Consider the following 24,605-nt stretch of genomic DNA (forward strand, 5'->3'; position numbering starts at 1 on the left):
TGCGTTCCCGCCGCCGCCACAATCCCCTGGGGCCGTTCCACTTCAGCTTCCATGCCTATTGGGATGCTCTCATCCTCTTTCTGCGCCACCTGTAGTGTCTGAGACTGGAGGTTGGTCGGAGCCATTCTTTCTTCAGTGGCGTCCGATGGCGCCTCAATCAACTGCGGCGTCGGTTCGATGGTGCGCTCCGACCTCGGCGTCACCTCCCCGCGAAGTGCCGTCACGCAAGTCATCGGCAGTGACGTTGGTGTGGTCGGATTCTGGAAGTCTCCGCTGGGGAGTTGCACGAGTCTCCTCTGCATACACGCTGATCGAAGATGTCCTTCACCACCACACCCGGAGCATGTCCTGGGCTGTCCATCATAGATGACAATAGCTCTACAGCCGCCGATGTTTATGTACGATGGCACATGTTTTGTAAGGGCAATTCGCACCTGTCGGACACCATTGAGCACTGGATACGTGCTAAAACTTGCCCAGCGTTCGGCCGTATGACTAATAACTCTGCCATATGGCTGGAGTGATTCAGTGACCAATGATTCGGGTACCTCGAAAGGCAGCTCGAAGATTCGAATCGTACGCACGCCCAGGCCCGAATGAGCGACTAAAACTTCGCCAATATGACCATCGGAGTGTCGGAACTGGAATCCTCGTTTGGCGTCTTCAATGATCCTATCACATGCTGCGTCGTCAATCATCTTCACGTAAAGAGTGCTGCTCACGATTGATAAATGAATTCCAATAATCTCCGTGTAATTAAGATGCACTTCGTCCCTCAAGAAACGTTCGATTTCGAAAGCCTTCGGTCTTGCATACTCGTTACAGAACGTGAACTGTATCGTGGTTTTTCGGAAATTGTGTGCCATTGCGTTCGATTTAAACAGTAACACACGCGAGTGACGACGGTGTAAACACCGCTTCTTCCGCGACCGTTCGCAGCCGAGACGTAAACAAGTCCGAGCTGCTCCGCGGCTAAAGGCGGACTGGACCACTGAGCCAGCTGAAGTGGATAACACGCATACGTCTATGACTGTAGCACGCTTTCCAGTGTGAGTTTGTCCTTGAGTCACGAAAACATCTCACGCCTATTGTAGGATCCTGATGATGCTGTGTTCGAACGTGAGCATTTAATCGTGTGCTTCTGGGTGTTGAGCCGAGAGGCTGTTTCCGTTTTATGCACAATATTCTGATGAGCGACGAAATCGAATAGTTCAGGGACTGCGAACTGTGCTGTTACTTGCACACGGTGACTGTATTCCAAACTGAAAGATTACTAGGGTGTTCTTCGTTTACTTTTCCTACGTAATGCTAAAAGTTTGAAGGAAGCAATGTTGGATGCCGTCGCCAGGTCGATGCGAAGTCATTAAAAGCGGGACATAAGCTCGGATAGCACAAGAATTTGGAAGGACATCAGCCGTATCGTTTTCAGGAGAAACATACCGCCATTTCTCCGACTTATTGAGGGAAAGCAGGGAAAACCAAAATCCGAATTTTCGAACTGATTGTTGAGGACCGCTCTTCTCGAATCTTCCGACTGTCGTACACCTCGCTCGATGACAATGCAGAGCATATATACTACGATGATTTTTTGATTGGTGACTCCATGGAGTGCTGTGTGCACAACGACCATGTATGTTAAATTAAAAGGAAGGTCAGCGTTGGCCGTAATATTGATAGCAAAATCGATTTTCGATCGCATAGTGATCATCTTCATTGCTGTGGTGCCAAAAAATGGTTCAAATGGCTCTGAGCACTATGGGACTTAACATCTATGGTCATCAGTCCCCTAGAACTTAGAACTACTTAAACCTAACTAACCTATGGACATCACGCAACACCCAGTCATCACGAGGCAGAGAAAATCCCTGACCCCGCCGGGAATCGAACCCGGGAACCCGGGCGTGGGAAGCGAGAACGCTACCGCACGACCACGAGCTGCGGACTGTGGTGTACAAATTAAACTCAGACACTGGTATCAAGTTGTCAGTAACGAAAACTAAGAAGCGATCACAAGAACTCATCGTGATCGCTTCTCAGGTTTGGTTACTGATAATTTGATACCAGTGTCTGAGTTTAATTTGTACACCACAGCACTGAAGATGATCACTATGTGATCGAAAATCGATTTTGCTATCAATAAAACATCAATAGTACGGCTAACGCTTTTAATTTTACGAACTTCTTTTTGTCAACTTTTTTTTTAGTTTTGACTCAACCGAGAAATACTTTCTTCTTTGTGTAAATGTAACCCCTGGAAGAGACATACGTGCTACGTACTAACTAATATTCTGATGAAAATGTATGTCGAGTAGCATACCGGAATGATGAAGTTGTTACAGCAGCGGAAAGAAAATACTGAAAAAAAGTTGATAAGTGCTTAACGGCCCATCGACGAAGAGATCATTAGATACCGAAGTTCGTACTCGACAAAGATTGTAGGCAGGAGGATAGGAAATACTGTACGCTGCATTTCGAAAGAAACATTCCGACACTGACCTTAATCAGTTTCTGGGCACCACCGAAAACAAATTATTTGTGTATTATTTATAATTTAATTTAAACAACTCTCAAATTCTTGCTTGTGCAGTCTTAAACATAATATATTTATGTGTTTACAAGTATGGCTCATACACCATCTTATGCGACTGAAATAAAAATCTTACGCATTTTGATTTATTTCAAACCATTTTCAGTGGTCACTGTAACAATGTGGTGTTTCTCATAAACTTGGATTTCAAGATCGTAAACGGTTCTCATAATTTAACATTACTATTGTTAAACAGTGTTAAATTACAATTATTACTCACTATTATTTTGCTTCCTACTTCATTCTAGAGGGGAAGACTGCCAAAGATCTTTTCAGTGCGGATGCACACCTGGCTCAGACACTTACGGAATCGGCGAAATGCCGTGAGTAATGAGGGTAATAGACAAGGGGCACTACTTTCGTAATGTGTGGATAAGTTGAGAATTTGGGTCTGACGGGAGGCGTGCTAGGATACTTTGTACAGTTCCGATCGTCACTGTGTTTAGATGGCTTAGTGGTCGTTGGCTCCTCAGCTTAGCGTCTTTGGTCAGAGGATTCACTGGTCACACTAATAAAAAATCTGAGTCAATGGATGTACGATGAACTGGACCGGGTGTCATGGGACGTCCACCTCAAACAAATGCAAGGAACAATAAAGAACAAAATGAGATTTAAAAAAAAATAAAAACATGGTCAAAGCAACTGTCTAGTAAGCAGGAGACCTGGGTTCGAATGCCGGTCCTGCACAAGTTTTCAACTTTCCCCATTGATTTTCATCAGTGTCCACTCACAACCAATTTCTGTAAGTCTTTCCTTCCTCATTGGTTACAAATCAAGACTTTTGTCTTCAGTGTGATAGCTGCACGGAACGTCAAACTGAGCCTGGCACTCCCCAGCTAGGGAGCGGTTAACGAAAACACCGCATAAATAACATGCAAAGAGCAGATGGTAACAAAGTATGTGAGTAAGGGCAAAGTGACCATTTTGCAGACACCACCAGTAATCATGCTGCACATTCTCCCCTTTGGAAGACGTAGTCAGTGGTCATTCCATTGAACAAAGTAAGCTCATCATATTACGCAGGGGGAAAGTAATAGTCATCTGGACAGAGGAAGTTCCAAGGTTCAGTCATGTCAGGTGCGTCACGGAGACAATAATGTAAGATCTTCTGTGTCAGTTGCCAAATGATGGACGACGACACGCATGTGAAGTGATGTTCACTGGTGTCCAGGAGTGACAGTCAGGGCAGAGGACAGATCCATTAATCCAGTAGTGTGGAGCCGGTGTCTCATCACATGTCTTTTTTGTTGATGATTTGATACCGTGTTATGTGCATGTTGGTGGTCAGAAAGTGGTGGTGCATCGTTTTCCACACTCGTTGCCAATGAACAGTTGGGTACTACCACATTATGTAGAACCACTGGCAGAAGGACAGTATAAAAATCTTTTGCTTTTGGCAGGCGTGTTGTGGGAAGATCCTAGATCACATAGCTGTATTCGAGAATAAATGTCGGTACCTGAGAGAGCTGAGTTGCAACCTGCACCACAAACACTAGCAGGACATAAGAGACCAGGTTCAGATGATCCGTGGAGGAGGAGTGTGGACTGGACCATCATTTGTACATATTGCTCGTATAGAGGGCAGCTGTCTGTGCCCACATGTTAACCAGTCCCAGCCCTCATCATGCAGGGATAGGATGAGTGTGTCATAATATACTTTGAATAAATATCCAGTGGACAGGAATTAGCCAAAAGTCCACTGAGGTCTGAAACTTGCTACCTCCTAGGGGGAGGACTTGTACTGTGTGATTGGGTTTTGGTGCGAGATAGTGGTTCAGGTATTCCATATGTTGGGGTGATTCAAGTCCTAGAGCAGGTTCTGCCACACCATCACGTGTATGGTCTATAGTAACCATCGATAGGTTGCCATAGCTGTGCTGCACACGTGCTTCATAAACGTGACCCACATACATCTCAGTTCGGTAACTGATGGAATGGGGGCAACGGCGCCTAACCTGAGACTGTGCCAGATATCCGACACTGCCAACTTGTTGAAGTTCACAAGAGTGGCCATAGCCTGTCTGTATCACTCAGTCCAGTTCATTACACTGCAGACTTCATCAGCAGAATGAATCAACAGGAGCAGGTAGTCAGTGTATGCCCAACAGCAGAAGGCGATGCGCCATAGGGTGATGTATGCAGCTGTGTCACTCACAGAGTGCCTCGGACGTGATTAATAAAGGTTGTTAGAAAGGGGGCAACTTTGTTGTAGAGATCTCTTAATGGATATTGGGCTGGATGTCCCTCAGTTGATATGGACTTGAGAGCTGGCTGCTACCAAAAGCACCATAGATTTTTAAATGGGCACGGTGGAAATCATATTCAATTCATCACCTGCAGCAGGAAATGAAGGTGCATTCTATGGAAGGCCCGATTGAAATCGGTGGAGATGATCACCGCACTCAGGCAGCATGGCGAGGCGATCACTGCTAGGTCTCTGCAGTAGCTGGTGGCCATTTGTACGTTGGAATGTCCCCACTGTGATGTTTCTTCTGTAGTGAATGTAATCAGCAGTGTGTCTTAATGGTGTCTGCCAAAAGCCTGAGGAATATCTTGTAGTCGGCTTTGAAAGTTGCAGGTGGCCGACAGTCATTGACCCATTGCCCCCACTGGCTTGGATACGGGTACAAAAAGTCCTTCAACTAAAGTTGGTGGGACATTGCAGTCCAGAGAAAAATTGTAACCCAGCATGGCATCATGAAGCCACAGAAGGTCCAGTAAAATTCGATTGGGAATTCATCAAGCCCTGCAGTCTCAGTTGACAACACCCCTGCTCAAGGCATCCCACACCTGCTCAACCAAGACTTCTTATGTTAATGCCATCCATCATTGCTGCCATGTCGATAATTCGTGTCATGTGCTGTAACACTTGTGCAGTGACCTTGTCATCTATGGTTCATTCTTGGTAAAGATAACGAAAATGATCCCCCATGGCTCTCAATATGGTTACTTGCGTTGTACAGGAGCGACCAGCTGGTTTTATAAGGCACTGTCTGAGCACGTCTACCAGAATGTGGTGCATGGTATATACCTCTGCAGCCATTCAGTCATCAATGACAGTATGTGAGTTTTAATTTGGTGTTGTTCTCATTGTCTGTCCGACAGTAGGGTAGACTGTTGAGGTTGCTGAGTGCTGCATAGTAAAAGTCCAATGTGTTCCAGTGCAACGCAGCCATGTCCCCGCCAAACTGCATAAGTCTCTCCTGGATTGCTGCTTTGCTGTAGAGAAGCCACCACAGCAATGTCAAGTGGTGTTGGGAGAAGTCAATCACAATCAGCCCACGTTGTGGCGACCTGCTGTCTGAGTCCTGGAAGTGAGTTATGTTCATCTTCCTTCCATAAGCTGTTACTGTGCCAGCCTTGTTGGGGTTGTAGATGCATCGTATAGATGTAGGGGCTGTGATCGAACAAGGCCAAAGGCCATTGTTTAGTGGCCATCACGCCCTGTATAAGACCTTGAGACACATATGAGCGATCCATTTGGCTCGCTGAATGATTGGTAAGATGCATGCCTCCAGAGCTGTCGCCAGGTACTGTTACACACATGGCGTGCATGTAAGTATCGTGAATCAACATACCCATTTCCAAACAAGTCACGTAGTGTGGGATTTGATCCCTGAGATAGAATGCAATTAAAATCACTGGCGAAAACACCATACCATCCTATGAAAAATGGGATGGAGGAGGAAGAGATTAGAGTTTAACGTCTCGTCGACAACGAGGTCATTATAAGGGGAGGATTAGGAAGGCAATCGACCATGCCCTTTCAAAGGGCATCCTGTCATTTTCCTGAAGCGATTTAGGTAAATCAAGGAAAACCTAAATCAGTATGGCTGGATGCGTGTTTGAACCGTCGTTGTCCGAAATGCGAGTCCAATGTGATAACCACTGCGCCAGCTCACTTGGTAAGGAAGGCAATTTCCATCGAGTAGAACCTGGCCCAGCCACGATGTTTGGTGGTGCCAGCTGGTGCATAAACATTAATGAGTCATGTGTTGAGTACCGTGACCACTAATCCTCGAGTGGAGGGGAGTTACGTGATGTCAGGGGTTTCGATACTGACATCCACTAAAATCGACATGCCAGTTTCTGTGGAACTGCCAGACATCCGTGTACATTGCGTAATCGTAAAGTCCAGGTGTGCTTTTGATCGCAGTTCTTGCAGGAATGAGAAGTCAATTCGTGTGGCTTCTATTGTTTCTCTAAGGAGTTGGGTCTAGGCAGGGGAGCTAACCATATTGGTATTCAAACCTGGCGATACTGCGGTTGGGCACGGTTATCCGTGGTGATGGTGGAGAGAATCAGACATCACGAGTGATGCCACGGCCTGCCAATGTGGACCTCCTGGTGTTGTTCAGACTGGATGGTCCAGAAGTACCTCAGCAGCCCCGGATCAGGGGCTCATGATGTGGGTATGGTGGTATGTTCATGTTCCATGAGGTTGTAATGGTTGACAGGAAGAGACCAAGTGGCATCTCAGCCTGCACTGGAACTTTCGTGCTGATCACTGTTCACTGCAGAGGACTGAGAGATGCATGCTGCTCACCCCACCTTTCATTCTGCAGGGGTACATTCGGTGGCAAAGGTGTCGTGCGGGATCAGTTCTTCTTCCTCTGGTGAGCTGGAATGCCGTGTTTCTACACAGTCCCGTGGCATCATTGTCAGCATTTCAGTGAACGCTGTTTTTGTGTGTGGCCTTCGGTATCAGATAAGGGCATTGACTCATGCTTCACTGGCAAAAAGGCTTTGTTTGGTACGATAAGTGGATTGCCTGCCATCCTGCTATCGATGGTTCCAGCAGTGTTCGTTGGTATCACTGTTGTTGTATGGAATTCTTCCTATGGCCAGGCTGATTGACTGGCCAGGCGTTAGTCTGTGGAAGGTTGTTCCAATACAGCAATATCGGTCTGTTTTGTCTGGACAGGCAGAGATGTGAGTGCCACCATGTACGTTTTTGGGAGGATTGTTGGCATGAGTGGAGGTACCTCGTTCTCTAGTGGAAGTTGTGTGGTCTGATGCTGGAGGCACTCAGAAGGTAGATGTTTCTTACCACATCAGGAATACATTTTAGACTGGCTATCATAAATAACCATGGTCCAGCAGCCTCCTGTCTGGAGGTATGATGATAAGTGTCATAGGATTCGATAGGCATCTAATGTACTCTGTTAATAAGTGACTATGTCTTAAATTGAGTCTAATTTTGTACGAAAGGTAGCTCGAATATGCATATAGTGTGTAGTCCCATTCCAGGATGGTATGCCTCGACCTTTTCAACATTTCCGATTGTGTGGTAGAAGAGACCTTGCTTCATCTCTTGAAGAACCTAGCCACATTTAGAGCCATTAAAAGGTTTCACATACACCATATAACCTATGATAGAAATGTGGATGCTGATGGTGTCGACAGAGGGGTCTTGGCCTCCTCTTTTCAAAAGTGCTCGACATATAGTGCCTTTGGTCTAGCAAAGTTGTTTCGAAAAGCGAATTTCAATACCGATCTTCTGTATAGATTCGCCATGATCTTGTCGCGCTGTGGGGTCACGTTAGTGTAGGCTGGAGGAAGTAAAAAAGGTGAACGTGCTCTCGCTGCACGTGGAGGCACACAGCATGTCCAGTCCATTTGGCTGCTGCAGCCAGACTGACAACCTAACATGGGACGGTAGATGCCTAACCTGGTTGCGGTTACTCTCCGTCAAATAATGTGCAACGACACACAGATGGTGCAGTGGGTCCATTACTTGTTCAGGTGTGGAGGGGTTACAATTTGCTTGGTGCACAAGACGGCGATCCTCCTTTGTTGGTCGTAAGTTGTCGATTGGAACCTTGATGACGGGTATGCCTGTCCTCACGTTCCCATGCAGTCCAGCATTGGTCCACTGTCACATCTGAATGCCCCACAAGTCTGACTATTTAACGATTGGACCGCTTGGCCAGATGGAGATCCAGAATGAGACCCCTTCAGACTCTCTGAGAGGCTGATAACGCGATCTCAGACGAGTATGCAGCATCTTCGTGTCCTTCACAGTAATCACTCAGCATCTGACACTGTTCAGGCCACTTACGTACCCTACCAGGCCTGGTTACAAAGCTAAAGACAAACAACCCAAAAGCACTCTGGTGGCTATTCTACGTGTCACAGAGAATTGCAACTTTAAATTACATGCATGCCCGCCAATGGTGCCTATGTACGAAGTTTCATTGACATCACTTCTGGGAGCTTTAATTTTGTTGTCAGGCAGTGTACATGTACATCAATTCTACGCAATCCATCTTAAGATGCGTGGAAGAGAATACTTCTGGCATCATTGTCTTTTCTTACCTTCCCAGTTCCACTCGGGAAAGGTGCGTGGGCAGGAAGACAGTCGAATGGCGTCGTTGTAGGTTTGCAGAGTCCAAGAATAGAAAATATGGACTCGACGTTATATTTAGACAGAAATTTTGCCCTATAAGCCTGACAACCTATTTTGAATAGAAATAGTGGGTTGAGTATTTTCAATCGTTTGTTAGTAACCAATTACAGTCAATTTTTTGAAAGGTCAACCTTAAATGAGCTTAAACAAAAAAAAAAAAAAGATAATCGTATGCCAGAATAAATAGCATAAATAATTACCTATACATCTTGTAGTGAAAAAGAAAAGATATTCAATTTTGGTTATTTCAGTTGCATTAACAAAGTATAATCTCTTGGTAAGTATTAATATTTTTCATTTGAATCCACTTTATCAGGAACGTTATTTTTCTTGGAAATTGTTTCGTATAACTTTTGACAATATAATTTAGATTACACAACATCATCATCATCTGCGTAAGTTTGTAGTTTATTGTGTTCCTTTTTTCGACTGGACGTAGAGGAACACCCCTTGAACGTTGGCATTTTGGCCTGGAAGTGCAAACTAATAATGTGGCAATATCAATAGTTCTGAGTAAAATTTTATTTAGTGATTTGAAATAACAAGTCCGCTTTTCATGCGCGGAGTCGCTTTCTATATGTTCCATAAATATCATAAAATGTTGCCAATGACCAAAGATAATTTACTTTCATCCTCCTTTTAGAATGGGATTGGTAGGTTAATCTGTATATCCTTGTGGTGCATTTTCTTATTCCTTACTATAGTTATTCCTCGCGCTTACATCAAACGATTCGAACAGGCCTTAATTGTGCGTTCTCTACTTCATCCATAAAAAACCTAACTGAAGTCATACAGTATAGACCATAATACATTTCGCAGAACACGACCACATGAAGCCGGACACTTGTCAACGCTACCTCAGTATGTGTCCTGAAGTCTGTGAATTTCACGTCGTTTTTACTTTGCGAGACGTATGTGAGAGAAAGTAATACTTTGCCCGACTCTTCTTGGGATTTCAGTTGTGAACTAGCCAGTACTACACGACGCTACTCTTGAAGCGCCTGCCACTGGACTTTGTTGTGCATCTGCTTAACGTGGTCACTATTATTAAACGATCCCATGGCGAAACTCGCTCTTACAAGCAACACTACTTCCAGAAATAATGAGCTTCGTACTTGCTCCAAGGGCCGACCATATTCAAATTATTTCTTTTCATAGATTCAGTATTATCCTGCACTTCAGTATTATAACAATTGCTGTCTAACTACCAGTGTTCTAAACTGAAACTCGTATGCATGGGCAACCGGCCATCCCCTTCATTTCACTCACCTGGCCTTTCGAATTGTGAACGGAGTTCTCAGAACTTGCCCCGACAGGACGACAAGGGCTTAAAGAAAATGTTTCTACCATAGGGTAATGATGTAAGTGGCTCTGTATGTTAGCCAGCGTGAGTAGAAAACAAATATTTGAATAAATTTGCTGGAAACGTATCTGTGTAAATACAGCTGTAGAGGAACATACTGTTATTGTTAAGGTTCAGCCAAGGACCCTTCACAAAGATCAGGTTAAGAACCGCTCCATGCAGCACGTCTAGCGGCGCAGGAGATCCGCGGCAACGGCCGAACAATGGCGCCCAGTTCGCGTGAGGCGTCTCTGTCGTGCCACGGAAGATGAGCTGTCGGCTGCGTGCTTGTGCGGTGAAAGTGTTACTGCCGGTAGATAAGTAACACACAGCTGGCTCAGTGGTCTAGGGGTATGATTCCTGCTTTGGGTGCAGGAGGTCCCGGGTTCAAATCCCGGCTGAGCCCTTGCATTTTGGCTTCCAATAACAGTGACCACCCAAATGTATCGTGAACCGAGCATTCTCAAAATCAGAAATATTGCTTCTTGGAAATACGAATTAAAACAGTAAGTTACTCTGTAGATCTACATCTAAGTGATTACTATTCACAATAAAGTTCCTGGCGCAGGATCCAATGAACCACCTTGCCTCTACCGTTCCACTCTCGAGCGGCACGCGGGAAAAACGAGCACTTAAAATTTTTTGTAAGAGCCCAGATTTCTCTTATTTTTTGGTGATGATCATTTCTCCGTATGTAGGTGGGTGGCAACAGAAGGTTTTCGCAATCGGAGGAGAAAACTGGTGATTGAAATTTCATGAGAAGATCCTGTCGCAACGAAAAACACCTTTGTTTTAATGATTGCCAATCCAATTCACGTATCATGTCTGTGACACTATCTCCCCTATTTTGCGATAATACAAAACGAACTGCCCTTCTTTGTACTTTTTCGATGTCATCCGTCAGTCCCACCTGATGAGGATCCCACACCGCACAGCAATACTCCATAATAAAGCGGACAAGCGTAGTGTAAGCAGTCTCTTTACTTGACCTGTTGCACCTTCTAAGTGTTCTGCCAATGAATCGTAGTCTTTGATTTGCTCTACCCACTATATTATCTATGTGATCGTTCCAATTTAGGTTATTTGTAATTGTAATCCCTAATTATTTAGTTGAATTTACAGCCATCAGATTTGTGTGACTTATCGGGTAATCAAAATTTAGCTGATTTCTTTCAGTACTCATGTGAATAACTTCACACTTTTCTTTATTCATGGTCAATTGCCACTTTTCGCACCATACAGATATCTTATCTAAATCATTTTGCAAGTCGTTTTGATCATCTGATGACTTTACAAAATGGTAGATGACAGCATTATCTGCAAACAATGTAAGACGGCTACTGAGATTGTCTCCTATGTCGTTAATATATATCAGGAACAATAGAGGGCCTATAACACTTCCTTGGGGAACGCCGGATATTACCTCTGTTTTACTCGATGACTTTCCGTCTTTTACTACGAACTGTGACCTAACTGACAGGAAATCACGCATCCAGTCGCACAACTGAGGCGATACTCCATAGGCACGCAGTTTGGTTAGAAGAGAAACAGTGTCGAAAGCCTTCTGGAAATCTAAAAATATGGAATCAGTTTGCCAGCCCCTTTCGATATCACTTATTATTACTTCATGAGTATAAAGAGCTAGTTGTGTTTCGCAAGAACGATATTTTCTGAATGCGTGTTGACTGTGTGTCAAAAATTGTTTTCGAGGTACTTCATAACGTTGGAATACAGTATATGTTCCAAAACCCTACTGTAGATCGATGTTAGTGATATAAGCATGTAATTCAGCGGATTACTCCTACTTCCCTTTTTGGGTATTGGTGTGACATGAGCAATTTTCCAATATCTAGGTACGGATCTTTCTGAGAGAGACTGGTTGTATGTAATTGCTCAATATGGAGCTATTTTATCTGCATACACTGAGAGGAATGTGACTGGTATACATTCTGGACCCGAGGCCTGGGCTTTATTAAGTGATTTAAGCTGCTTTGCTACACCAAGGATATCTACTTCTATCTTTCTCATCTTGGCAGTTGTTCTTGCATGGAATTCAGAATATTTACTTCGTCTTCTTTGGTGAAGGAGTTTTGGAAAACCGTGTTTAATAACTCTGCGTTAGTGGCACTGTCATCAGCGACTTCACCGTTGTTATCGCGTAGTGAAGGTATTGATTGCGTCTTGCCACTGGTGTGCTGCTTTATGTATAACCAGAATCTCTTTGGGTTTTCTGCCAGATTTTGAGACAGACTTTCGTTGTGGAAATTATTAAAAGCATCTCGCATTGAAGTACGCTCTATATTTCGAACTTCTGTAAAACTTTGACAATCTTGGGGATTTTGCGTTCTTTTAAATGTGGCATGCTTTTTTCGTTGCTTCTGCAACAACGATTTGACTCGTTTTGTGTACCATGGGGGATCAGTGCCATCACTTATTAATTTATGTGGTATATATTTCTCAATTGCTGTCGATACTATCTCTTTTAAAACATTCCACAACTTTTCTACACTTACATGATCAGATCGGAAGTAGTGTCTTTTAAGAAGGCGTTAAGAGCATTTTTATCAGCTTTTTTAAATAGATATACTTCGCGTTTCTTTTTGATGGTTGTAGGTGTTACGATATTCAGCCTAGCAGCAACTGCCTTGTGGTCGCTAATCCCTGTATTCGTCACAATACTCACTATTTGTCCAGGATAATTTGTTGCTAAAAGGTCAAGTATGCTTTAGCAACCATTTACGCCTCGAGTGGGCTCATGAACTAATTGTTCATAATAATTTTCTGAGAAATCATTCAGTACCATTTCGGATGACGTTTTATGCCTGCCGCCGGCTTTAAACGTATAATTTTTCCAGCATATCGAGGTTAGACTGAAGTCACCACCGACTATAATTGTATGAGCGGGCTAGTTATTTGAAATGAGATTCAAGTTGTCTTTGAACTGAACTGTTCAGCAACTATGTCTTCTGAGTCGGGGGTCGGTAAAACGATCCAATTAATTGTTTGTTCCGATTATCAGGTATAACCGCGACCCAAACTATTTCACACGAACTATCTACTTCAATTTCTCTACAAGGCAAACTACCTCTGACAGCAATAAATACTCCACCATCAACTGTGTTTAATCTATCCTTTCTGGACACTACTAGATCGTTTGAAAAAAATTCGGCTGAACCTATTTCCGGCTTTAGCCAGGTGTGTATCTACAACTATTTAAGCTTCAGTGCTTTCTACTAGAGCTTGGAGCTCTGGTTTTTTCCCAACACAGCTACAACAATTTAAAACAATACCAATCGTTTCTGCAACTACCTTACTGTGTTTTACCTGCCCACTTTCTGACGGACGCCCCTTCTTTGGTTCCCTGAGACCCTCTAAACCAAAAAACAGCCCAGTCCGTTCCACACAGCCCCCGCTACCCGCGTAGCCGCCTCCTGTGTGTAGTGGACTCCTGACCTATTAAGCGGAACCCGGAAACCCAACACCCGATGGCGCAAGTCAAGGAATCTGCGTCCTACACAGTCACAGAACTGCCTGAGCCTCTGATTCAAACCCTCCACTCGGCTCTGCACCAAAGGACCACACTCGGTTCTATCGACGATGCTGCAGATGGTGAGCTCCAGCTTAATCTCGTAAGCAAGACTGGCAGTCTTTACCATTTCCACTAGCCGCCCTAAACCAGACAGAATCTGCTCCGATCCTACGCGACACTCGCCATTGGTACCGACATGAGCCACCACCTGCAGTTGGCTGCACTCTGTAATCTTCATGGCATCTGGAAGCACCCTTTTCACATCCGGAATGACTCCCCCCAGAATGCACACGGAGTGCACACTGGCTTCCTTCCCCTCCTTAGCAGCCATGTTCCTAAGAGGACCCATTACGTGCCTAATGTTGGAGCTCCCAACTACCAGCAAACGCACCCTCTGTGAATGCCCATACCTTGCGGGCCGAGAAGCTTTCTCTGGAACAGGGTGGACGATTGCATCCGGCTGAGAGACATCGTCAGCCACAGATAACGCCCGAAACCTGTTCGTCAAACGAACCGGGAAGGCCCCAACGATCGGCCCCTCAGAAAGTTTTTCGCTGCCTGCCTGACTTTGGAATGACCTCCCACTCGACTACAGGTCAACATTAGTGCACGCAGTACCTGGGGCGGTCACAACAGTGGACCGATCAGAGGAAATATGGCACGTGCTCGATGTCCCTCGAATTCCCACGTTCGATCCCCCACAATGACGCCCCTTGGCAGCAGCCTCAAGCTGTGTGACGGAAGCCAACGCAGCCTGAAGCTGTGAGCGAAAGGTCGCCAACTGAGCTCACATCTGTGCACAACAATCACAGTTCCTATCCATTACTGCAGTCGCTCCTGTTTTAAGGTCGTAAAAATATGCAACAAACGAACTGCATGTTAGACAATTCCCATCGAAATGTACACCACCTTCCGCACAGCTGCAATATCACATTTATTGTGTCTCGTTTGGTTTCTGTTGTGTTATGTTATTTTGGAATATCTTGCAAATGTGGATTACTACAACATGTACTGACTGATGATATGTAAGAAACAAAGAAGAAATACTGAAAGTTCAAGAACTTTGTTGGTGGTTAAAAAAAATGCTATAACGCACTGGTGATACTGCAAAGCGACAAGTCTTTCGGACAACAGGAAAAGAACTGTTGTTACCGTAATGAGAAAACACCATTCTAGACATTTCTAAAGACAATTTTCAGAACGGTCTTACCAAAATAGGGAAACTTGGAAGTGTGACAGTTACTGTTCACCTTACACGTTGAAGATTTAGATGATAGCATTAGTTACTATCTCAGACTTTCCGCAGTTATTTGCGAGGGATAATACGAGATAAAAATGGTACAAATGAATAAGGTCCATAGTTGAAGAGAACTGCTCAAATATGTGGGACCCATACCATGCTGGAATAGCAACAGACTTCAAGCGCATGTAAAGAAGAGCGGTGGGAATGATAACAGTCATGTTTGACTGGCGAGAGTGTGTAACAGAAATGCTGAAAAATCATAATTAATGTAACGTCAAAGAAGATGGCGTACATTCCGCAAAAAAATACTTAGGAAACTCCAAGAACCGGATTTCATGCTGGTTATATTACCCAGTCCACTGGGTGTACATCCAGTACAGACCGAGCAGATAAAATTACACAAGTAGCAGCTTGCTCGGACGTCTACGACGCACCATTCTTCCCACGCCCCATCCGTGATTGGAAGGTGAGGAACCTCATTATATTATACAGTCACAAACACTCTCTGCCACATAATTCATAGCTCAGATACAAGTAATTGTGTTACTCAAAAGTTTAAGAAATTTGTAAACTGTAAACATTCGCTGATTCTGCGCTTCTTGTTTCACCTTACTGCTCCGTAGCTAGGAGAAAATAATACGTATCTTGTGGGTCAACCTTAATGCACAACACTGTTACACCCAACCTAATATTTGGGAAAAATTGGCCCATTTTCCAACTTTCCTCATAACATAAACCCTCCTCTCTTCACTGAAATGGGAGCCTTGCAATACTTCATTTGTCGTAGCTTCTGGAAATTATGTCTACAGCGACATTGATAGAGACGTAAGATGAGGAAGTTTGCACACTTTCCAAAGTTTTGTAGAGTAGGACTGACTAACACGTGATGGGCTTTAAGTATTGGAAAACCGCGCGAAGTGCAAGTTGAGAATCGTAGACGAGGGTTTGAATCAATCCTGCAATGAATGCGAATCTAGTGTAATGGATAAAATACCAGCGTGCTCTAATCTGCTCAGTGTTGTTAGTCTGTTAGCACTGACAACTCTACGCAAACGCAGCTGCTCTCGGTCGTTATGTGAAGGGCGTCGGCCACTGCGTTGTCCATGGTGAGAAATAACGTGTGAAGTTTGGTATTCTCAGCACATTCCTGACATTGTGGACCTCGGATTACTGAATGTCCCAACGATTTCCTTGAAGGAATGTCCAATGCGTCTAGCTCCAACTACCACTCCGCGTTCAAAGTCGTCGTGCGGCCATAACAAAAGACAATTCCGCCAAACTACTGCCCTTTCATAACTTGTGCACACGATACGAACGCCACCTTAATACGTGCATATTGCTGTCCCATAACTTTATCATCCCGGCGTACGTGGGATATTAAATGATAATCTTAATTTCTAGTGATGACTGGGTGTTGTGCGATGTCCTTAGGTTAGTTAGGTTCAAATGACTCTGAGCACTATGCGACTTAACTTCTGAGGTCATCAGTCGCCTAGAACTTAGAACTAATTAAACCTAACCAACCTAAGGACAGCACACACGTCCATGCCCGAGGCAGGACTCGAACCTGCGGCCGTAGCGGTCGCTCGGCTCCAGACTGCAGCGCCTAGAACCGCACGGCCACTCCGGCCGGCGGTTAGTTAGGTTTAAGTAGTTCTAAGTTCTAGGGGACTGATGACCATAGATGTTAAGTCCCATAGTGCTCAGAGCCATTTCTTAATTTGTACCTACAAATGCTAAATGGTTTCTTCAAACTGTTCATTATATTCGTAAGGCAAAGAATTAATTAACACTACCGTGTAGGAAAAATCACATTTGTTTATTAGGAGGTAATAACGACGTTTTTGGGCTCCTTTGAAAGTGTTAAAATCTTACCAATATTCACAATACTTGGAATAACATAACTCGTGAGCCAGTTGGAGGTGTAGGTAATGAACTGACCTTGCGGGGGTGTGGTAGGGACACAACTCAATTAAAAAGGTAATACTTGAGTACATGTGAGGAATATTGCAGTTAATTTATTAGCTTTTTCATTTGCAGCATCTAGAAAGTAACGCCAGTGTCAAATTTTGGTACCATGGATCGTGGACCATATGCTGGGCTTTGGAAATCTCAGTGGGGATTCCCTCTGCAAACTTTCACTGTCGAAAATATTACAATTTATAAAATATTCGGGTCTATCACGCCATGGTCGGGTAAATTTCACATTAAAACCTAATGTTTTGTCTGAATCTGAGGAGGAGATTTTAAGGGGGCTTCGTAGTTTCTTTGAGTATCGGAAACTGAATGACATCTGGATCCTGGGCTGAAGAAAATACATATGTATCGTCCGTCACGGCGTGATACCAACAGCGGACCACAGGGCATCCTACAACAGCCAATTTCGCCCGGATATTCAAAGGATGTAATGTCACGCCACGCGTAAACGGAATTTTGCTGCAGTCAGTAGCGAGCCAGGGTATGATTAGGACACTCAAAGAAGCTACGATTTCCCTTGGAAATGTCTTCCGAAGCTGGGGACGAAACGTTGGGTTTTAATGTGAAATACATCCAACCGCAGCGTTATAGCGCTTAATATTTTAATAAAAGAGATGGGCTCAGCCGGGATTTGAACCCGGGACCTCCTGCACCCAAAGCAGGAATCATACCCCTAGACCACTGAGCCAGCCGAAGTGGATAACACGCATACGTCTATGACTGTAGCACGCTTTCCAGTGTGAGTTTGTCCTTGAGTCACGAAAACATCTCACGCCTATTGTAGGATCCTGATGATGCTGTGTTCGAACGTGAGCATTTAATCGTGTGCTTCTGGGTGTTGAGCCGAGAGGCTGTTTCCGTTTTATGTACAATATTTCGACGAGCGACCAAATCGAGTAGTTCAGGAACTGCGAATTGTGCTGTTACGTGCACACGTTAACTGGATTCCAACCTGAAATATTACTATAGTGTTCTTGGTTTACTTTTCCCACGTAATGCTAAAAGTATGAAGGAAGCAATGTTGGATGCCGTCGTCAGGTCGATGCGAAGTCATTAAAGGCAGGACATGTGAACTCGAATTTTCGATGAGCGATTCAGAACATGGAGAAACGAGAGACAATCTGATCTTTGAAAAACACGTACGATCAAATGACGAACATCACTTTCTGGTCTAGATTTGGGTTTCTTCTAAACTATCAAGGAACCTGTAATTAATTTTAGTTTGTTTTATTACGGCCGAACAGTGGCGCCCACTTCGCGTGAGGCGTCTCTGTCGTGCCACGGAAGATGCACTGTGGGCTGCGTGCTTGGGCGGTGTAAGTGTTACTGCCGGTAGGTAATAACATACAGCTGGCTCAGTGGTCTAGGGGTATGATTCCTGCTTTGGGTGCAGGAGGTCCCGGGTTCAAATCCCGGCTGAGCCCTTCCATTTTGGCCTCCAATAACAGTAACCCCCCCGAATGTATCGTGTACTGAGCATTCTCGAAATCAGATACACTGCTTTATGGTTAAACAAAGTAAAAGAGTAAACGGCACTATAGATGCTCAATATTACAGTGTCAGAGTCCTGTTAGGCAATTCCCACCAAATGTTGCAATACCTCTGCACATGTTCTGCATCAGATTTTCGAGTCCGATCTAGCTAACGTTATGTTATTTCGCTTCTTGTTTCTCGCTATTGCTTCATTGCTGGGAGATAATAATGCGGGTCTTGTGGGTCAATCTTAATGCAAATTACTGTTAAGCCCAAACTAATTTTTGGGAAGGTTTTGCCCATTTTCCAACCTTCCTTCCAACGCAAAACCTTTTTTCTGCTCTGGAGTGAGAGGCTTGAGACACTTCGTTTGTCGTAAAGTGGGGAACGTTCCGTCAATAGCGAAATCTATAGAGACGTAAAACGAGGATGTTTGCACATCTGCCAGCGCATGGTAGAGTAACTACTACGGTATGTTTTTACACAGTGTCCATTTGCCTGAACTCTCAGAACAATTTAGGCGAACGGTGTAGCCATAGAGAATGATATAGATGAACCTAATTGAAATTAATTTATGATCAAAATTTTGAAGCTGCAACAACCACACAAGGTTGAGTTTAGTATATGTGAGCTTCCTTTAACACGCGAAATCAAAGTCACATAAAATTACTGCTGTTCGATGGGATAGAATACGATGGTGAGTTACATTTCACGTAACCACTGACTGTAGTATCGTAGTTTATCGGTTCTGCCGGAGCTGGCGCCTACGAGATTCCTGCGGGCGCGCGAGCGGCGCTTTGAACATCACCACCAACGAGGAACCTCCAGGCCACCGACCAATGAAGACAGCCAGGGCGGTGTTATAAGCGGGGTGCATCTGGGCACGAGTCTTCAAGTACAAGATTACTTCTTGGAGCTCGTTGGTGCCGAACGTTAAACCCAGTAGTTCTGTCGGCAATCATACGGTGCACTTGGACACATGCCTGTCTCGGGCCTCTGCTTATAGTTAACCAAGTCTGCAACAAGTGGCCAACAGTGTAGCAGATCTTTCGCCCAAGTTGAGCACAGTATATTTATTTGAAGTGCACTTGTGTCAACTGATCGTTTGCTTGCCTCTGGAGATTCCTCCTGCTACCTAGCACCCATTTATTATTAGCAGCAAGAACATAACATTTGGCTCCTCGGAACATAACGGTTACCGATTCGCGTTTTAACACTGACAGCTCGGTGTCTTAGGCAACAAATGCAAAACACAGCTTTTTATGGGGTTTAGAACTCTGGTTCTTTATTCGACTGGTGTATGATTCGACTCCGTGCCTGACAATCCTGTCTTGGAAATGTATACCGTTTCCCTAAATCAGTGAAACGAATGCTGCGATACCTCATTTCCTTCTCCATTCTTGCTCAGTTACACCTTGAGATCCGCCTCAAATGACAGTGTACAGTGAGATGACAAATGTCATGGGATATCGGACGTCCTTTTGCCCGGCGTAGTGCAGAAACTTGACGTGGCATAGGCTCAAAAAGTCGTTGGAAGTCCCCTGCAGAAATATTGAGCCACGCTACCTGTATGGCCATCCATAATTGAGAAACTGTTCCCGGTGCAGGATTTTGTGCACCAACTCACCTCTCGAACGTGTCCCATAAATCTTCAATGGCATTCATGTCGGTCGATCTGAGTGGCAAATCATTCTCTGTAACTGTCAAGAATTTTCGTCAAACCAGTTGCGTACCATAGTGGCCTTGTGGCATGACGTATTATCATCCACACAAATTCCATAATTGTTGTTGAACACGGAGTCCACGAATCACTGCAAATGGTCTTCAAGTAGCTGAACATAACCACCGGGTTGAATAGTGACTTGTTGACGATTTGTGTCCATGGCTTTGTGGGGTCCGCGCCACTCTCGAACCCCACCATCATCTCTTACCAATTGAAATTTGGACTCATCTGGCCAGGACACGGTTTTCCAGTCGTCTAGGGTCCAACCGATGTGGCCACGAGCCCGGGAGAGGTACTGCAGGCGATGTCGTGTCGGAGCAAAGGCACGCATGTCGGTCGTCTGCTGCCATAACCTATAAACACCGGATCACCCCGCATTGTCAAAACGGATACGTTCGTCGTACGTCCCACACAGATTTCTGCGGTTATTTCATGCTTTGTTGCTTGTGTGCTACGCAAAGGCAGCTACTCTCTGTCTCAAGTGAAGGCCGTCGGCCACTGCTTTGTCTGTGGTGAGAGGTAATGCCCGAAACTTGGTACTCTTGGCACACACTGGGACACTGTGGATCTCGGAATAAGGAATCCCCTAACGATTCCCGGATGTCCCATGCACCCAGCCCCAACTGCCATACCGTGTCCAAAATCTGTTAATTCCCGTCTGCCGCCATAATCACGTCGGATACCTTTTTACATGAATCACTCGGATAACTTTTTACATGAATCACCGGAGCACAAATGACAGCTCCCCCGATGCATTGCCCTTTTATACCTTCTGTACACGATACTACTACCATCTGTAAACGTGCATATCGCTATCCCATGACTTTTGTTGCCTCAGTGTAGGCGGGACATTAAATGACAAAATTCATTTCTTCCTATAAATCCTAATTGGCTTTTTGTAGTTGTTCACCATATTCGCAAGGCAAAGAAATGATTAATGCTACCGTTTAGGAATAATCACAAATATTTATTACGAGGGAATAACTGTTCAGTGACTCCTCTAGAAGTGTTCAAAATCGTACCCCTTTCCGCAACAATAAACAATAACACAATGACTGAGCCAGATGGCACTGTAGGTAACGCATTGGCTGCCGGCGACGCGACCCAAATAAAAAAAGATGAGAGGCGAGTAGGAGCATCCAGAAAGTAACGCCACTCTCAAATTTTTGTACTACGAATCGTCACCAGTGCATGAACTCACGTTTGGACCGTATGCTGGCTTCTCAAAATCTCACTGGAGATCCCCTCCTTCAGCAGATCGATGGTACAGAGGTTCTAGGCTCAGACGACAGGGCTGAACAGAAAGCTTGTAAAATATAAACTTTCACGGCCGGAACTGTCACAAATAATAAAATATTCCGCGCTATTATTCCGCAGTCGCATGGATTTCACATTAAAATCCAATGTTTCGCACCTCATCTACAAGGGCATTTTGAAGGGGGACCTTAGCTTCTTTGATTATCCCAAACTGAATGAAATTTGGATCCCGGTGCTGATGAAGAGGTGTATGAGTCTTCCACCACGGGGTGATAGCAACAGCGGACGACTTGCTGCTGTCAGTAGAGAGCCTGGGTGTGAAACGGACACTGAAAGAAAATGAGAGCCCCTTTGAAAATGCCCTCCACAGATGTGGACGAAACGTTAGGTTTTAATGTAACATCTGTCCGACCACGGCATAACAGCGCAGAATGTTTTATTAAAAGAGAAGGGCTCAGCCGGGATTTGAACCCGGGACCTCCTGCACCCAAAGCAGGAATCATACCCCTAGACCACTGAGCCAGCTGAAGTTTGTAACATGCAGACGTGTACAGCTGTAGCAAGCTGTCCAGAGTGGGAGTATGCCCTTGAGTCATGAAAACATGTGACGTCTCTTGTGGGACCCTGAAGCAGTTCGAGAATATGCGCATTTAATGGCGTGCGTATCAGTATTGAGGCGAGATGTTTCCGTTTTATGAATAACAATTCGGCGAGTGACTAAGCCGACTTGTTCAGGTACTGCGAGTTGTTCTGTTATGTGTACTCGCTGACTGGACTCCAACCTAGAAGATCACAACATAGGTCTTCGTTTACTTTTCTCATGTAATGCTGAAAAACTGAAGGAAGCAATATTTAATGCTATCTTCAGGTGGATGAGGAAGTCATTAAATACAGAACGTTAGCTCGGATATCACAAGGATGAGGAAGGAAATCAACCATATCCTTTTTAAAGGAAACGTCCCCCATTTCCTGTCGGCCGGAGTGGCCGTGCGGTTCTAGGCGCTACAAAAAAAATGGTTCAAATGGCTCTGAGCACTATGGGACTTAACTTCTGAGGTCATCAGTCCCCTAGAACTTAGAACTACTTAAACCTAACGACATCACACACATACAGTACATGCCCGAGGCAGGGTTCGAACCTGCGACCTTAGCGGTCGCGCGGTTCCACACTGTAGCGCCTAGAGCCGCTTAGAGCCTATGACCGTTCGGCCACTTCGGCCGGCTCTAGGCGCTACAGTCTGGAGCCTAGCGACCGCTACGGTCGCAGGTTCGAATCCTGCCTTGGGCATGGATGTGTGTGATGTCCTTAGGTTAGTTAGGTTTAATTAGTTCTAAGTTCTAGGCGACTGATGACCTCAGAAGTTAAGTTGCATAGTGTTCAGAGCCATTTTGAACCCCATTTCCCTGACTTATTTAGAGAGAGCACGGAAAACCAAAATCTGAGTTTTCAAACTGATAGTTGAATTCCCGTCCTCCTTAATCTAAGATTAATGCCTTACACCTCTCTCGGTCGTAATGTAGAAGATGTAATCACATATATATTACGACCATCTCTGTCAACTTCTTCTAATGAGGTTTGCCTTCACCTAGAAATACTTTCTTCTTCGTGTTAATGTACTCTCTGGAAATGGTATACATGCTGTGTGCTAAGTAATATTCTCGTGAAAATACATCTCAGGTAGCATATCTGAAGGATGATGCAGCGGAAGGAAGATGCAGAAAAAAAGATCAGTTCTTAACGGCCGTCAGCGAAGAGATCATTAGATATCGAAGCTCTTTTACTGGACTAACAAGGTGGGGGTGGGAAGGGGGGGGGGGGTGGTTGGGAAATATCGGGGTAGTCTTTCGAAAGTTCTGTTGTGCAAGTTATCGAATATCACAGACTACTGTCTGTGGATTGTGTCTGAAACACACAGATTATTTTCTCTCCTTTATCAGGTGGACTAAACAAAAGACACAGGGTTAGCTTGGATAGGCCGGAGAGGTCGATCGGTTCTAGGCGCTACAGTCTGGAACCGCGCGACCGCTACGGTCGCAGGTTCGAATCCTGCCTCGGGCATGAATGTGTGTGATGTCCTTAGGATAGTTAGGTTTAAGTAGTTCTAAGTTATAGGGGACTGATGACCTCAGAAGTTAAGTCTCATAGTGCTCAGAGCCATTTGAACCATTTTTTAGCCTGGATATTAATCTGGCGCCTTTTGCACCCAAACAGTTGTCATACCCCTTTTTAATTATTTTTTTGAAGGTAATCGTAATAGAAAGTAATACACAAGATCTCGCATTGTGAAGGTGTAAATTGGATACAATTTGATGCTTTAAATATACAACTATTTGGCACAAATGGGGCACGAACATTAGAGTGTCTGCAGATCCGTGCCCCATTGCATTGCCTCGATTCGCTTTTTCTTAATATATGTATAGAGAGATTGAAGCGTTTAGGGCCCTAGCAAATTAAATAAATAAATCCTAACTACACCTAAACCTCCTGCCCACCTAAGTAATTTAAGGTAACTAAAAGCGGCCATCGTTCGTGTGCCAATTCTTAAGGGCGATAGGAATGAGGGAGAGGAGATTCAAACAAGCATGAAACGACAACTTTTTTCTCGTATTACATCCTTTCATTAGCCTGTACGCGTTGGTGCATCATACCACGTAAGATGATCACAGATGTGTCATAAAATAGGAGTGGCACACCCCAGCTGTGGGGGAAGGAGGTTAAGAAAGAAGGTGTGGAGATGTCCTATGAAAGTTCGTCAGTAATAGGGCAACTTGGCAAGCATAGTATGTGCGATCACAACCAGATACCAGAAGTCGAGGACCGCATGTGAACTATTGTGAAAGAGGTACTCTAAAACCCGTCCTCGAAATGAGATGAGTGTATGGTGTTTTAGAAGAGGGTAATATAAAGTCTGAGGTAATCAACATTGGCAGAGTGCGCTGGTAACAGCCCACAGTGCATTGAATGAGGATCCAAATGCCCCTTTCAGGGAGCATGTAAGAGAATGCTCGTCCGCTTCGTCAAGTTGGCAGTCAGAGCAAAGTGCTGATGTCGCCAGTCCTATATG

The 24,605-nt window shown here is 44.6% G+C and overlaps 1 protein-coding gene and 4 non-coding genes across 5 annotated transcripts in view; 2 read left to right on the forward strand and 3 right to left on the reverse strand.

Annotated features, from left to right (window-relative positions):
- The window catches only part of LOC124796726, a 1,132,495-nt gene that overhangs the window by 525,363 nt on the left and 582,527 nt on the right, over nt 1-24,605 (reverse strand). The window lies entirely within an intron of this gene.
- Nucleotides 10,673-10,744, forward strand: Trnap-ugg. The gene has a single exon. It is a non-coding gene; the product is annotated as a tRNA-Pro (tRNA).
- Trnap-ugg lies at nt 17,704-17,775 on the reverse strand. Its single transcript has one exon. It is a non-coding gene; the product is annotated as a tRNA-Pro (tRNA).
- Nucleotides 18,440-18,511, forward strand: Trnap-ugg. Its single transcript has one exon. It is a non-coding gene; the product is annotated as a tRNA-Pro (tRNA).
- Nucleotides 21,991-22,062, reverse strand: Trnap-ugg. Its single transcript has one exon. It is a non-coding gene; the product is annotated as a tRNA-Pro (tRNA).

Source organism: Schistocerca piceifrons, chromosome 1, assembly GCF_021461385.2.
Source record: "Schistocerca piceifrons isolate TAMUIC-IGC-003096 chromosome 1, iqSchPice1.1, whole genome shotgun sequence".
Taxonomy (NCBI): Eukaryota; Metazoa; Arthropoda; class Insecta; order Orthoptera; family Acrididae; genus Schistocerca; species Schistocerca piceifrons.